Below are 13,019 nucleotides of genomic sequence, written 5' to 3'. Positions count from 1 at the left end.
TCGTATTGACACACTCCAGCTCATTCAGGGTCCGAACCCAAGTGGATTGAGCCTGCTCTTTAGGGTAGATCACAGTCTCCCTAGGAACTTTGTCTAGTCGGACCAGAGCCTCCTCGGTGAGGCGGGCGAAACCAGGGAAAGGAAACTGCAGACCCGGCGGGTAGAACTCAAAGTCTTCCACCGGCCGGGTGCCAAACCCTCGATGGTCAACATCCCATCCTTAAAGGGAGCATGAATGGCCAACTTCCACGGATTGTTCTTGACAAATTCCGGGAGTTTCGAGGCATCCGGGATAGCGTACTGCTGTTGTTGGGGCAGACCGAAGCGCATGAGACTCTCGACGAGAGACTCTTGGTTTTGTACCTTCGTGACGAAGGTGTTAACCAGGGAATCAATTCGTTCCAAGGTGTTGGAGAAGGCTGTAGCGTCAAAGGAAGGTGCCGGGGCGCTCACCGCCGGCTGCGAGCCGGGTATCACTCTCGACTCCGGGGCGGGAGGAGCATGTGCGACTGGGTCCACGGGGACCTTAGAAGACGAAGTCCTAGGGGGTTTGGACGGTTTCGTCGGTTTGGAAGACCTGCGGGTCTTAGTTAGAGGTTTGCGGGAAGGTTTAACCTTGGGCAACACGGAAGGGTTGCTGACATCAGCCGGATGTCGTCCTGAAAACCCCTGAAAAGAAGAAGCAGAAGAAGTAGAGAAAGCCGGGCTAAGGACAGGAATCTTAGACCGAGACCCACTTGCCTCACTTACCGCCCTACCTGGGTCTGGCTCGTCCAAAGCCATGGGCTTGATGTCCAGATTCATAGCTGCGACGTCACTAGTAATAGATTCTCCCGGAGCACCAGGGTCCTCGGAGAGAAGTTGTTCGGTGATCCAAGCGATGATAGGGTCCGCCACCTCCTTAGGAACCGCAGCTGAATGTTTAGCGTTGGGTTAAATAAGGGTGCACATTTCTTCGGAGAGAACGTAGGGGTGCCGAGCCTTGACATTGTGGGCGAACCCGCCGACCCAAACCTTAAGAGTCGCCAAGGCCGAAGACTTGGAAGACTGTGAACTCTGAAAGAAGATGTACCGTTACTAAAGAAGGGGAGGTGGAAAACACCGAGAAGGTGAATAGAACGAACATATGCGTCGTCGAAGAGGAAGGAGTAATTTTAATCAGAATACATCAGGATAACAAGGTAAATCCAGAGATTAAACCTAAGTTAAAACTACAATGTATAATAATGGTAGGAACACTTACTGAGTCTGAAGTGAGTATGGAGACAAGATCGTAGCAGACCACACAGTTGTTGGGGTGCCAAACGATTAAATCACCGACGTGGACCGCACAATGGGCGTGGGATCTGCACACATCATGGCCGCATACTTGTTGCAGAACGGCAGCACAGACAGCGAACAACCTGTAATATAAGGGATACATAAGTATCACAAGTAAACTAGTATCCTAAGGGGATCCCGTGTGTGCCGGAACTTAAAGGCAAAACGATAAGGAACGTTTGCCAATAGGATACTATAGGAGGTTCTCCCGGTAGGGCCGGGGGAAACAGCATAACAAATTGAATTAACAGCTTAAATTAACGATTAACGTTAACGATAAGGGGATTCCGTGTTAGCGAGATCATTCTAGGTAAATAAAGGTAAAGGAGATATCATCCCTTTGGCATCAGAGTGTGTAAAAGTAAAGATGTAAGGTTAACATAACATGCTTCCGTTGGCTCCGGGGAGACAACTGAGGAAGGTAGACGGACACCTCGACCTACCGGGGTAGGGGGGGGGGATCGGTGACTCCCCGCCAACTGCAAGAACCTCAAGTCTAATAAAACACTCGATAGACACTCAATAAAACTCGTGCACATATCCCGCATAGGGGTACAAACGAAGAGCTTAAAACCAAAGGAACAACCAAAACTCCCCGATCTCCTGATGGCCAATCGAGGAGGGCGGGGAATCCGGCTGCGGTGAGGTAAGGAAGGGAGCATCTCGAATAAGGTAACGGCTGTTCTCGCCTCTGGTAAGGCAAGGAGTCAGGCGGTATCCCGGGGAGGGATGGAGGGAGGGGGGAGTCGGGCGTAAGGATGAGAGGACTCGGCCGAGAACCCGAACAGCTGACGCCCAAGTCTCGTAGAGACGGCAGGTATCCGCAGAGGGGATGGGGAGTATGGGGTGGCATACTCATGGTCAGGTAGTGGGAGGAGCCAGAGAGAAGCAGCAGGTGGAACACGAGGCGATCGCGTGAGGCCGAGAGAGGACAGGAGTACCAACCTGTCTAACCGGAATCGCGAGCTGCTAACAGAACGAATGATCACATCACAGAAAAAAGAAATATAACTAGGTTAAGGCATGCAAAATAAGCTGATAAAGCTATTTCAGGGCTCCGACCCATGTCGCCCAGTGAAATGCTCCTTAAGCACCATTTCTAAGGTATATAACTGCTATATATTACCAGAGAAAAAATTGCATGGGAATGCCAGGTTGAACCCAGCTCGCTCACCTGTATAAGGTGTCGATATAATACTGGGGCGCGATAAATCACAACCAGAGGCCTCGCACCATTTAGATATCTCCTGTCAAAATCCCTGAACAGCGAGGTGCCGTTCAACCTCGTACTACTACTAGCCAACCCACGCCAGTGATGTCACTCCTTTATTAGCACGCAGTTTTATAACCGTTTTTTGTCTGGTGTGTGTATTTCGCTGGTTTTTCTCTGGTTTTACCTCAAGATGTCCGACTCCACTGTCACTACATCTAAGTTAAGTACCAGATCTATGAGTTTTGAGATTTTGGAGGGGGCCTTGCCCTTTCTTGTTTATATTATTCAGCTTATTATTCACGACCTTGCAGGGTTTCTCTCGGGCGGCTCCTTCCTCTCTCTCTCTCGTTCGTTCTTAACGATTTTCAATAAGTCCTCCATACTGATTGTTTCTCGTTATGAACTTTATGGATTGCCACGGTTCACACACCGTATCATTTTATTTTGTCCTGTTTTATGATAACAGTTATTTCATATTCATGTGCGTATTTTGGAGGTTGGCATGCCTGATCGCCATCGGCGTTCTTTTCCACGTTCGCACGCCACGGACTCGCTTACCATTTTAACGTCATTCGTATGATTGCATTAGTTCGAGGGGCTTTCATGAGTCAGTTATTGCAATTTAGTTTTCATTTTGTTAGAACTTCACTGACCCTGTGTTCTGTTGGTAGCCCTGCCTACTCCTAGCGCCGTCAGGCTTGTTCTTTCCTGTCTCTTGTTCGCGCCCTCGTTTGTTTTACGATTGATTTATAGCTAATTTTATTATTATTATCATCCAGCATGCCTTCCTCTCTTATTTACCATGTGTTATGTTTTTTATTGTGTTTTAATCCTTCCACGTGATCATATCACTCGTGGGTCTGGCAGGTTGGTATACCTGATATTGTCTCGGAGCCAACCTACTCCTAGCCTCCTCCCGCCGATATCTTATAGCGCTATGTACTCCTCCCGGGGGCATCCGCTTTGCACGTGCGGTTCACGTTGTTCTGTGAGGCATTCTATTATTCATTAACGTACATTACTTTTCCCCACTACTCTACCCGGTCGTAGTCGTTTTCTTTCCGCCGCTCGTTTGGCCGACGATCGGCGGGGAGTTTTCGACTCGTTCCGTGGTACCTTGTTATGTTATTTATTTATTTATTGAGTTGTGTACGGGCTTCTCCCTCTTGGTCCCGCACGTCACGGACCCTTTTAAGATCCCTTTCCCCCCTCTGTCACGCACCTCATATAGATATATATGTATATGTTTAAAGACTTCCATTACGGGATCCCCGGGAGTAGCTTTTATTCATTACCATTCGGTTGAGTTTTTTAGTTGAGCCCCGGAGCCAACGTTATTCATTATTACTTGGATTCCCTTTATATTTTAGTCACGTTTATCTATTATATACGATCCTAGTTCTCGACCTTGCCTTCCATGATACGATCACGACTACGATCTGACTTAATTTAATTCATTAATTTAATTTAATTTAATAATTTTACAATCATGTAAAGCTGTTATTTGATTTTTTAAACACCGGGGTCCCCTGGGGGGTCCCCTAATTTGCCTTCATTCAATTATTAAGGCATTTATATATGAATAATTTTTATCATTTATTTGATATATGACTTATAACCCCCCGGACCACCCAGGGTCCCCTATTTGCCTTCATTCATATACTTAGGCATTTATATGAATAGTTTTATCATGGGTTGGATATATATATATATATATATATATATATATATATATATATATATATATATATATATATATATATATATATATATAGAGTTACAGCATTCGGCCCCTGTGCCCTTCATTTGCTTCCATTCAGGATAATTATAGCTATATATATTCAACTTTATCACCATGATATTAACTTTTATAATATTTAAGCACTGGGACCTCTGGCCCCTAATTGCTTTCCTTTAAGATACTCTTGTATCTTTTATATTACAGACTGTCCGCTGTGCGATGACGGCATGTGCCGCTGTTCTCCACCAACCCTGCGGCCATAATGTGTGTCGTTCGCACGCTCACTGCTCTCTTCAAGTGGATGACCTAGCTGTTTGGCATCCGGACAACTGTCCTGTCTGCTACAAATTGGCTTCCACTCTAACATCTGAGTAGGTGAGTGCATTTACTTTATTACAGAATTGTGGGGAGTTACATTTTAATGTCCTCTTTTATTATTTTATTACTTTAAGGCCACAGTCCTCTGGACTTCCTGCATGCCTTATATGTGCCTACGAAGTCCTTGGGCTTCTTAGTTTTTTCTTTGGCACTTTTATCCCTCACTAATAGTCTGTTCTCTTTCAGAGCACCCAGCTTGAAATGGACACAGCCCGAGCTACCCTCAAGATCTGGATTGGCGGGTTCGGCCGCAACGTGAAGGCTAGACAGCCGTATATCCTTTCTGAGGAATGGTGTTCCCTCCTCTACCCCAATGCTAAAACATCAGCTGCGGTCCCCAAAGCGCTGGCGGACCCGATCATCGAGAGCATTGCATCTCTTCTTCTGGCCCCGGACCAAGGGGAGACGGGCGCCACCCTAACTGAGGACGTCGCTACCCTCGACCTTGATGTGGAACTCATGGCTCTGGATGATCCCGAGGCAGGTAGGGACGTAGGTGAGTCAGGTGGTTCCCGGGCTGGGATTCCTCTCCCTAGCCTGGCTTTCTCTACTACTTCCGACCAATCTTCTTTTTGAGGTTTTCCTGAGGCAACCGGGACTGATCTCAGCTCCCGACCTGTTCCCCCAAAGGGAAGGCTCCTCACAAGCCTTTATGTAAAACCCACAAATCTTCCCAAGACCACAACCCTTCGAGATCGTCACCCTCGGAGGCTAAATCCTCCTCCACCAGAGTCTCTCAAGACCCAATTGCTGTGCCCTCAACCTCTCAAGAAGTAGTCTCTGTTCCGGCACCTGTTCCCCCCCAGGCGGGATCATTTAACATGGAGGAATTTTCTGACAAACTGTTTGCTCGTTTTGAGTCGATCCTATCGTCTCATACGAAGCAATCACATGAGAGGATAGCTTCTGTGGAGAGCCTAGTCCAAGGCCTCATGAGTTCGGGGCTACCACCACCACAACAGCAGTACCCCATTCCCGACGCCTCCAAGCTTCCTCCTTTCAATAAGAATAACCCTTGGAGGTTAGCATTGCATGCCCCCTTTTCGGAGGGTATGCTGTCAATCGAGGGTTTCGGTACACGGCCTCTTACGGACTACGAATTCTACCCGCCGGGTCTTGAATTCCCCTTCCCCGGCTATGCTCGCCTCACAGAAGAAGCTCTGATCCGTTTAGATAAGGTTCCAAAGGAAACTGTCATTTTTCCTAAGGAACAGGCACAGTCTGTCTTGGTTCGCCTGTTCCATGAGTGGGACTGTTTGAACACCATGCTTACGGCCCACAAAAGTTCGTACACTATGTTTGTGGCCGATGACCAAACCCCTACACCATGTGCGACCAAGATCCTGGAGTCGGTCTTCCAGGCTATCAAAGATGAGAAGCCTTTACCACAACTCAGGGAGACCGACTTAACCTCCCTCCTCTTTCCGGGGGGACAGTGAATGTTGGCGGAATGCCCCAGCTACCTTTTCAGTAGGTAAGTTGAGCCCGGACTGTGCCTCGACGCAGTTTAGCGAACGGCTTCCCAAACTCCCAGAGTCTCTTCTTAAATTAGAATTTGATTCTAGGTGCAGATTCGGCAGATCTCTCAATTCGGTCACCCTTTCCGAATTGGCCGTTGCCACTTACAACGAGGAGGACCTCCTTAAGGCCCTCACTAAGTCGTTACTGCAAAACTTCATGGCTGACGCCTATGATTTTGCGAGCGCCAGGACCCGTTGTCGACAACACGTCCTCTCTGAAGCCACCATTAGGCACGAGCTTAATAAGCTCATCAAAGCTCCGGTCTGGGGCCCTGATCTTTTCCCGGAGGATTTGGTTAACTCGGTCCTTAGCGAGGCAGCTAGGGCCAACCAAAGCCTCAAAGTTAGATGGGGCCTCGTCCCAGAGAGGAGATATGAGCCTACTGGTACCCCAATCCGAGGTAGGAAGAGATTGAGGCCTTTCCACTCTTCCCAATTCAGGTTCAACCGGCTCCCCAAGGCCCCCAGCCTTCTACATCAAAGGGCCAGCAGCAAGAGCAATACGTCCAGGTCCCTCAGTCTCAAATCACCTCGACTTCCTTCTCCCCCGCCTTTAACCCCATTTATGAGGCTCAGACCTCCTTCCGTGGCTACCAGCGTCACATAGGTGCCAGGGGTGCCTTTCGTGCCCGAGGTAGCGGAAGGGGTTACCACCGGGGCAAGTCTTCCCGTGGAAGCAGAGGAAGCAAATCATCCTCCACCCAATGAGACAACGCAGGTAGGAGGGAGACTGTACTTTTTTCGAGACCGTTGGAAGTTCAGCGATTGGGCTTCCAGCATTATCTCCAAAGGCCTAGGGTGGAGCTGGATACAGGGACCTCCTCCACCCAACAGCTTTTACCAATTGCCAACAGAAGAACTATGTTCCTTCACGACAGATCTGCTACAAAAGAATGCGATCCAAAGCATACGTCGCTTAAGATTTCAAGGACGCTTGTTCAGCGTGCCAAAGAAAGGCTCAGACAAACGAAGGGTAATCCTGGACCTGTCTCGTTTAAATTCCTTCATTCGTTGCGACAAATTCCGTATGCTTACCGTCTCGCAGGTGCGGACCTTACTTCCCCGTGGGGCCGTCACCACCTCCATCGATCTTATCGATGCCTACTATCACGTTCCAATAGCAAGGCATTTTCGTCCTTTTCTGGGCTTCAAGCTAGGCAAACAAGCCTACGCATTCAAAGTGATGCCGTTCGGGCTCAACGTGGCACCCAGAATCTTCACCAAACTTGCAGAGACAGTCATTCAAGAGCTTCACACTCAGAGGATACAGGTAGTGGCTTATCTAGACGATTGGCTAATCTGGTCAGACAATGCCCAGAATTGCCGCGTAGCAACGAACAAAGTCCTCACCTTCCTTCGACAACTGGGATTCCAAGTCAACTTCGGAAAATCCCGCCTGGTCCCGGAGACCAAGTTTCAATGGCTGGGTCTACAATGGGACCTATGCTCCCATACGCTGTGCCTCCCCAAAGCCAAAAGGAAGGAGATTGCGAGGAAGACAAGACAATTTCTCAGGGAGAAGTTGACCTCCAGAAGGAACCAAGAGAGGATCCTAGGTTCCTTGCAGTTCGCCTCCGTGACAGACATCGTCCTACGGTCCAAACTCAAGGACATAAACAGAGTGTGGAGATCCAGAGTAACCGCAAAGCGCCGCGACAGACGCGCCCGCCTTCCCCCACTCCTGAAGAAAAGTCTACAGCCTTGGACGAAGGTCAAGAATCTCTCCAAGTCGGTTCCCTTACAACATCCGGTCCCGGGACTCGTCGTCCACACAGACGCCTCCTTAACAGGGTGGGGAGGTTACTCCGAACACAAGAAAGTCCAAGGGTTATGGTCATCAGTCTTCCAACACATGCACATCAACGTCCTCGAGGCCATGGCAGTCTTCCTCACTTTAAAACGTCTCAATCCAGCCAGGAATCTCCATATCAGACTGGTTCTCGACAGTGCAGTCATAGTTCACTGCCTCAACAGAGGAGGCTCCAGATCAGCCCAAATAAACCACGTCATGTTGCAGATTTTCTCCATGGCGGCAATGCACAAGTGGCACCTGTCAGCAGTCCATCTAGAAGGAGTCCGGAATGTGGTAGAGGACTCACTTTCCCGGACGACTCCGCTAGAGTCGGAATGGTCACTGGACAATCGATCCTTCCAGTGGATACTATCTCAAGTCCCGGGTCTCCAGGTGGATCTGTTTGCGACGGAATCCAATCGCAAACTGGATTGTTACGTAGCCCCCAACCTGGACCCTCAGGCTTATGCCACGGACTCTATGATCCTAGATTGGAATACCTGAAAGACGATTTATCTGTTTCCTCCGGTGAATCTCCTGCTGAAAGTTCTGCACAAACTCAGATCCTTCAAAGGTCGAGTGGCTCTCGTAGCCCCCAACTGGCCCAAGAGCAATTGGTTCCCCTTGTTGCTAGAGCTAGGTCTCAGCCCCCGGAGGATTCCCAATCCGGTGCTCACACAGACAGTACAAACTCGCAATGTGTTCGCATCCTCAAGGATTCTGAATGCCCTAACTTTATGGACTTCATGAAGTTCGCAGCCCAACGAGGTGCGAGCATCGATCCTTCGAATACTATTTTCCTGGAATCTGACAAAAGGGAATCTACTCTCCGACAATATGACTCAGCTGTCAAGAAATTAGCTAAGTTCTTGAAAGATTCCCAAGTTGAGAAAATGACAATGAACCTAACTGTGACATTCTTCAGAACTCTCTTCGAATCAGGCCTGGCAGCCAATACCATTACTACAATTAAGTCAGCCTTGAAAAAGATCTTCTATATTTGTTTTGGCATTGATTTAACGGATTCATATTTCTCATCCATTACGAGAGCTTGTGCCAGGCTAAAACCTTCCACTCGCCCTAGCGCAGTTTCCTGGTTTTTAAACGATGTTCTTAAGCTGGCCTCTGACACTCCAAACGAATCCTGTAACTATATGGCATTATTAAGAAAGTCACTTTTCCTTTTGAGCCTCGCCTCTGGCTCCAGAATCTCGGAATTGTCAGCTTTATCTAGAGACCCAGGTCACATAGAGTTTCTCTCTTCAGGTGAGGTCCTTCTCTCCCCTAACAAAGTGTTCCTGGCTAAAAATGAGGATCCCCAGAACAGGTGGTCCCCCTGGAAGATTGTTCCACTTCCTAGGGATCCATCCCTGTGCCCAGTTACCACCCTGAAATCCTACTTAAGTAGAACTTCCACTACAACCACAGGGCCCTTATTTATTAGAGAGCACGGAGGAACTATTACCCTTAAGGGAATCAGGCAACAAATTCTTTATTTTATTAAACAAGCTAATCCTGAATCATTCCCACATGTCCATGATATTCGAGCTGTGGCTACCTCAATTAATTTTTTCCACCATATGAAATTTGATGAGCTCTCAAAATATACGGGGTGGAAGTCCCCTAAAGTTTTCAAACGCCCCTACCTAAAAGCTTTAGAAGCTCTTAGATTTGCCACAGTAGCTGCGGGGAATGTAGTTCCTCCCAAGGGTACTGAGTCCTAATCACAACGTCTTGCTCTGTCCTCTTTCCCTCCTGCCTGGCTTTCCTGTTGTTCCTACCTGTTTTATATACCATGATGTATTATTTATTATTCAATTGATCGATTTCACGAATTATTTTGATCTCACTTGTTTTTGAAATCCCCGAGCTGATGTTCCTCTGTTATGGTATGATTGTATGCTTTACTGCATTTTGCTTACCAAGCTGTATTAACATTATTCATACCTGTTGACTTTCCCTTCAGGTATCATGTCTAATTGTCTCTGTCATTTACGTGTTGATCTATTTTACGGGTTTCCATATCCCTCTTTTTTTATATTAAAATTCATCAGCTATATTAATTTTGTGTTATTCCCTTCAGGTAGTTAGCCTTATTGGGTCCCCATTCTCTGGTACGATTTCACTGGGCGACACGGGTCGGAGCCCAGAAAAGGGATTTTGACGAAGGAAAAATCTATTTCTGGGCGAGAGACCCGTGTCGCCCAGTGAACCCACCCCTCCCTCCTTAATTGGGCCCCAATCTGGGGTGCTATAAGGAGTGATGTCACTGGCGTGGGTTGGCTAGTAGTAGTACGAGGTTGAACGGCACCTCGCTGTTCGGGGATTTTGACAGGGTATATCTAAATGGTGCGAGGCCTCTGGTTGTGATTTATCGCGCCCCAGTATTATATCGACACCTTATACATGTGAGCGAGCTGGGTTCAACCTGGCATTCCCATGCAATTTTTTCTCTGGTAATATATAGCAGTTATATACCTTAGAAATGGTGCTTAAGGAGTATTTCACTGGGCGACACGGGTCTCTCGTCCAGAAATAGATTTTTCTTCGTCAAAATCCCTTAATAACGCTGAAAAGGGGGGTACACAAGAAAGGAGGCAGGGAAAACAAAAAACGCAAGGGCGAGTCCTCCAGCTCGGGTAAGTACCAAGCTGGACAGGGGGGCCAACAGACACCAATCGGGTACAATGCCGAACGGTAAACTAAAATACATTAAAACACTGCCGATCGAGAGTCCCCCTCGAGACACAGGACTAAACTCTTATTTTAACAGCGATTCGGTAGTATCGCGAGAAAGAGTAAACTAATCCTAGAATACCAGCATAAGGCGACTTCACGGTACTAGCCGAGAAGGAGGCCACCATAACCTAAAGAGCATGGAGTAACCATAGCGATAATAATAACAGTAATAATAAACGCCAAAGCATCAGTAATAGCGCAAAAGGTTCGAAACGAATAACAATTAGTATGGGAGACCAATTGTAAAACATTAAGAACGAGCCAAGAGGTAGCAAGAACCAAAATGGCCACCGCGTCGGGGGCCGAAAACAATAGCGAAACAAAAAACCATGAATAACACTAAAATTAAAGGTAATGCTACCTCCAAAAGCTCAGAAATCATAAATCTGGTACTTAACTTGATGAGGAAGCTTGAGAGTCCGACATCATGAACAAAAAGGCGCTAAAATCCTGATAAGCACAAGCGATAAAATCACAGCAACAAAGCGATTGAGATGCTAAATGAGGAGTGACGTCATTGGCGTGGGTGGACGTGTTGGTAGCGACGGTCAGTAGTGGACTTGGAACGGGGATATTTGACAAGGAGATATCTAATTGGTACGAGACCTCTGCTAGTGATTTTCACGCCCTTGTTATAATATACCGACACCTTTCAGGTGAGCGAGCTGGCTTCATACCTGGCATTCCTATGCAATTTTTTCTCTGGTAATATTTAGCAGTTATATACCTTAGAAATGATGCTAAAGGAGCATTTCACTGGGCGGCACAGGTCGAGCCCAGAAATGAAGACGGTGTATCTAGCACTACCCTTCTTCTCGGAGACCCTCATAGGTCACTGTGGTGTTGATGAGTGACAATTCCACAGTAGTGGCCTCAGTATACCACCTGCTATGCCAGCTAGAGGTGGGAATCCATCATTGGTCCCAGACCAACACAGTTCTATACAGTATTTCTCTGAGCGACCAGTGGTGACAGTTGGTCCCGAATGGCTTTCACTTCCTCGAGTTGGGAAGAGTCTTGTGACTTTGTGGGGTTTCCTAATTCTAGACATAATTGCCACTCACCTGAAAACCAAATTCCTGGGGTTTTGCTTTCCTGTCCCGGACCCAGCTGCAGCGATGGAAGACGCCTTCCAACACCCATGGGATGGACTGGACTTCTATGCCTTTAGTCTATTCTGTCCGATTCGTCAGGTCCTGAACAGGCTACGTACATCCCAAGAAGTCAGGGTATCAATTCAATCAATTCAACCTTTATTTCAGATGGAATGGTCCATAGATATACATATATTTGCAGATAAATGAGTGTACAGAATACAATTATAGAATGAAAAAATAATATCATCTACCTACTATTGATAGTAAATATATCTATCAGTAGATATGAATACTGCACGTACAGTATTGGTGAATTACCTCTTTTCATATACAGTATACAATCTGTTATACCAGTGTCTCCATATTGGGAATGTGAATCATGTACAATAATACCTCGACATATTAGTGTCCCAACGTACGAGAAATTTGAGATACGAGGAAAGTTTCGAGAAAATTTTTACCCCGAGATAGGAGACAAATTTGAGATATGAGGATACGAGACAGTTCCCTATGCGACCGCTAGGTGGCCGAGTGTGCGAGAGGCTGCTCACGAAGACAACATCGCTCGCTCTTTCCCGTCGAATCTCCATCACGTAAAGTTATCTCCGAACATCGGCCTTAGTGTTTGCATTTTTTACGTGTTTTTTTGCGTTAATCAGTACAGAATTAAGTAAATAAGTGATGGATCCAAAGCAAATGAGTGCAAACAAGGGTAGTGAAAAGAAAAAGCGTATGATGACAACCGAGATAAAGCATGAAATAATCGAAAAACATGAGAGTGGTGTACGAGTGACTGAGCTGGCTCGCTAATATGAGAGGAGTACATCAACCATATGTACCATCCTCAAGCAGAAGGATGCTATAAAGAAGGAAATCAGAGACATGTTAGCAAAGTGGCAGGAGTTTTCTTATTTTATGGAAAATAGGCACCCGGACAAGTTGGCGTGTGGTCATGCGTTAGCCTTTTGTGACGACACGTGTATGTCATTTTCGTAATATTTTGAAGGGGAGACAAAAGCAAACATCCCTAGATAGGTTCCTTTTAAAAAGGCCGGCAAAAAGTGAAGGTGAGAGCGAGTCAAAAAGAGCCAAGCTGGAAGAAGAATAGTAAAAAATATGAAAATGAAAATAAAATTAGAATCAAGTTTAAGATTAAGATTAACATTTATTTTTAAGTGTGTATACAGTAAGCTAATTTCATTCAAGTTAAATTTAAAGT

Source organism: Palaemon carinicauda, chromosome 5, assembly GCF_036898095.1.
Source record: "Palaemon carinicauda isolate YSFRI2023 chromosome 5, ASM3689809v2, whole genome shotgun sequence".
Taxonomy (NCBI): domain Eukaryota; kingdom Metazoa; phylum Arthropoda; class Malacostraca; order Decapoda; family Palaemonidae; genus Palaemon; species Palaemon carinicauda.
This window is presented reverse-complemented; position numbering follows the sequence as displayed.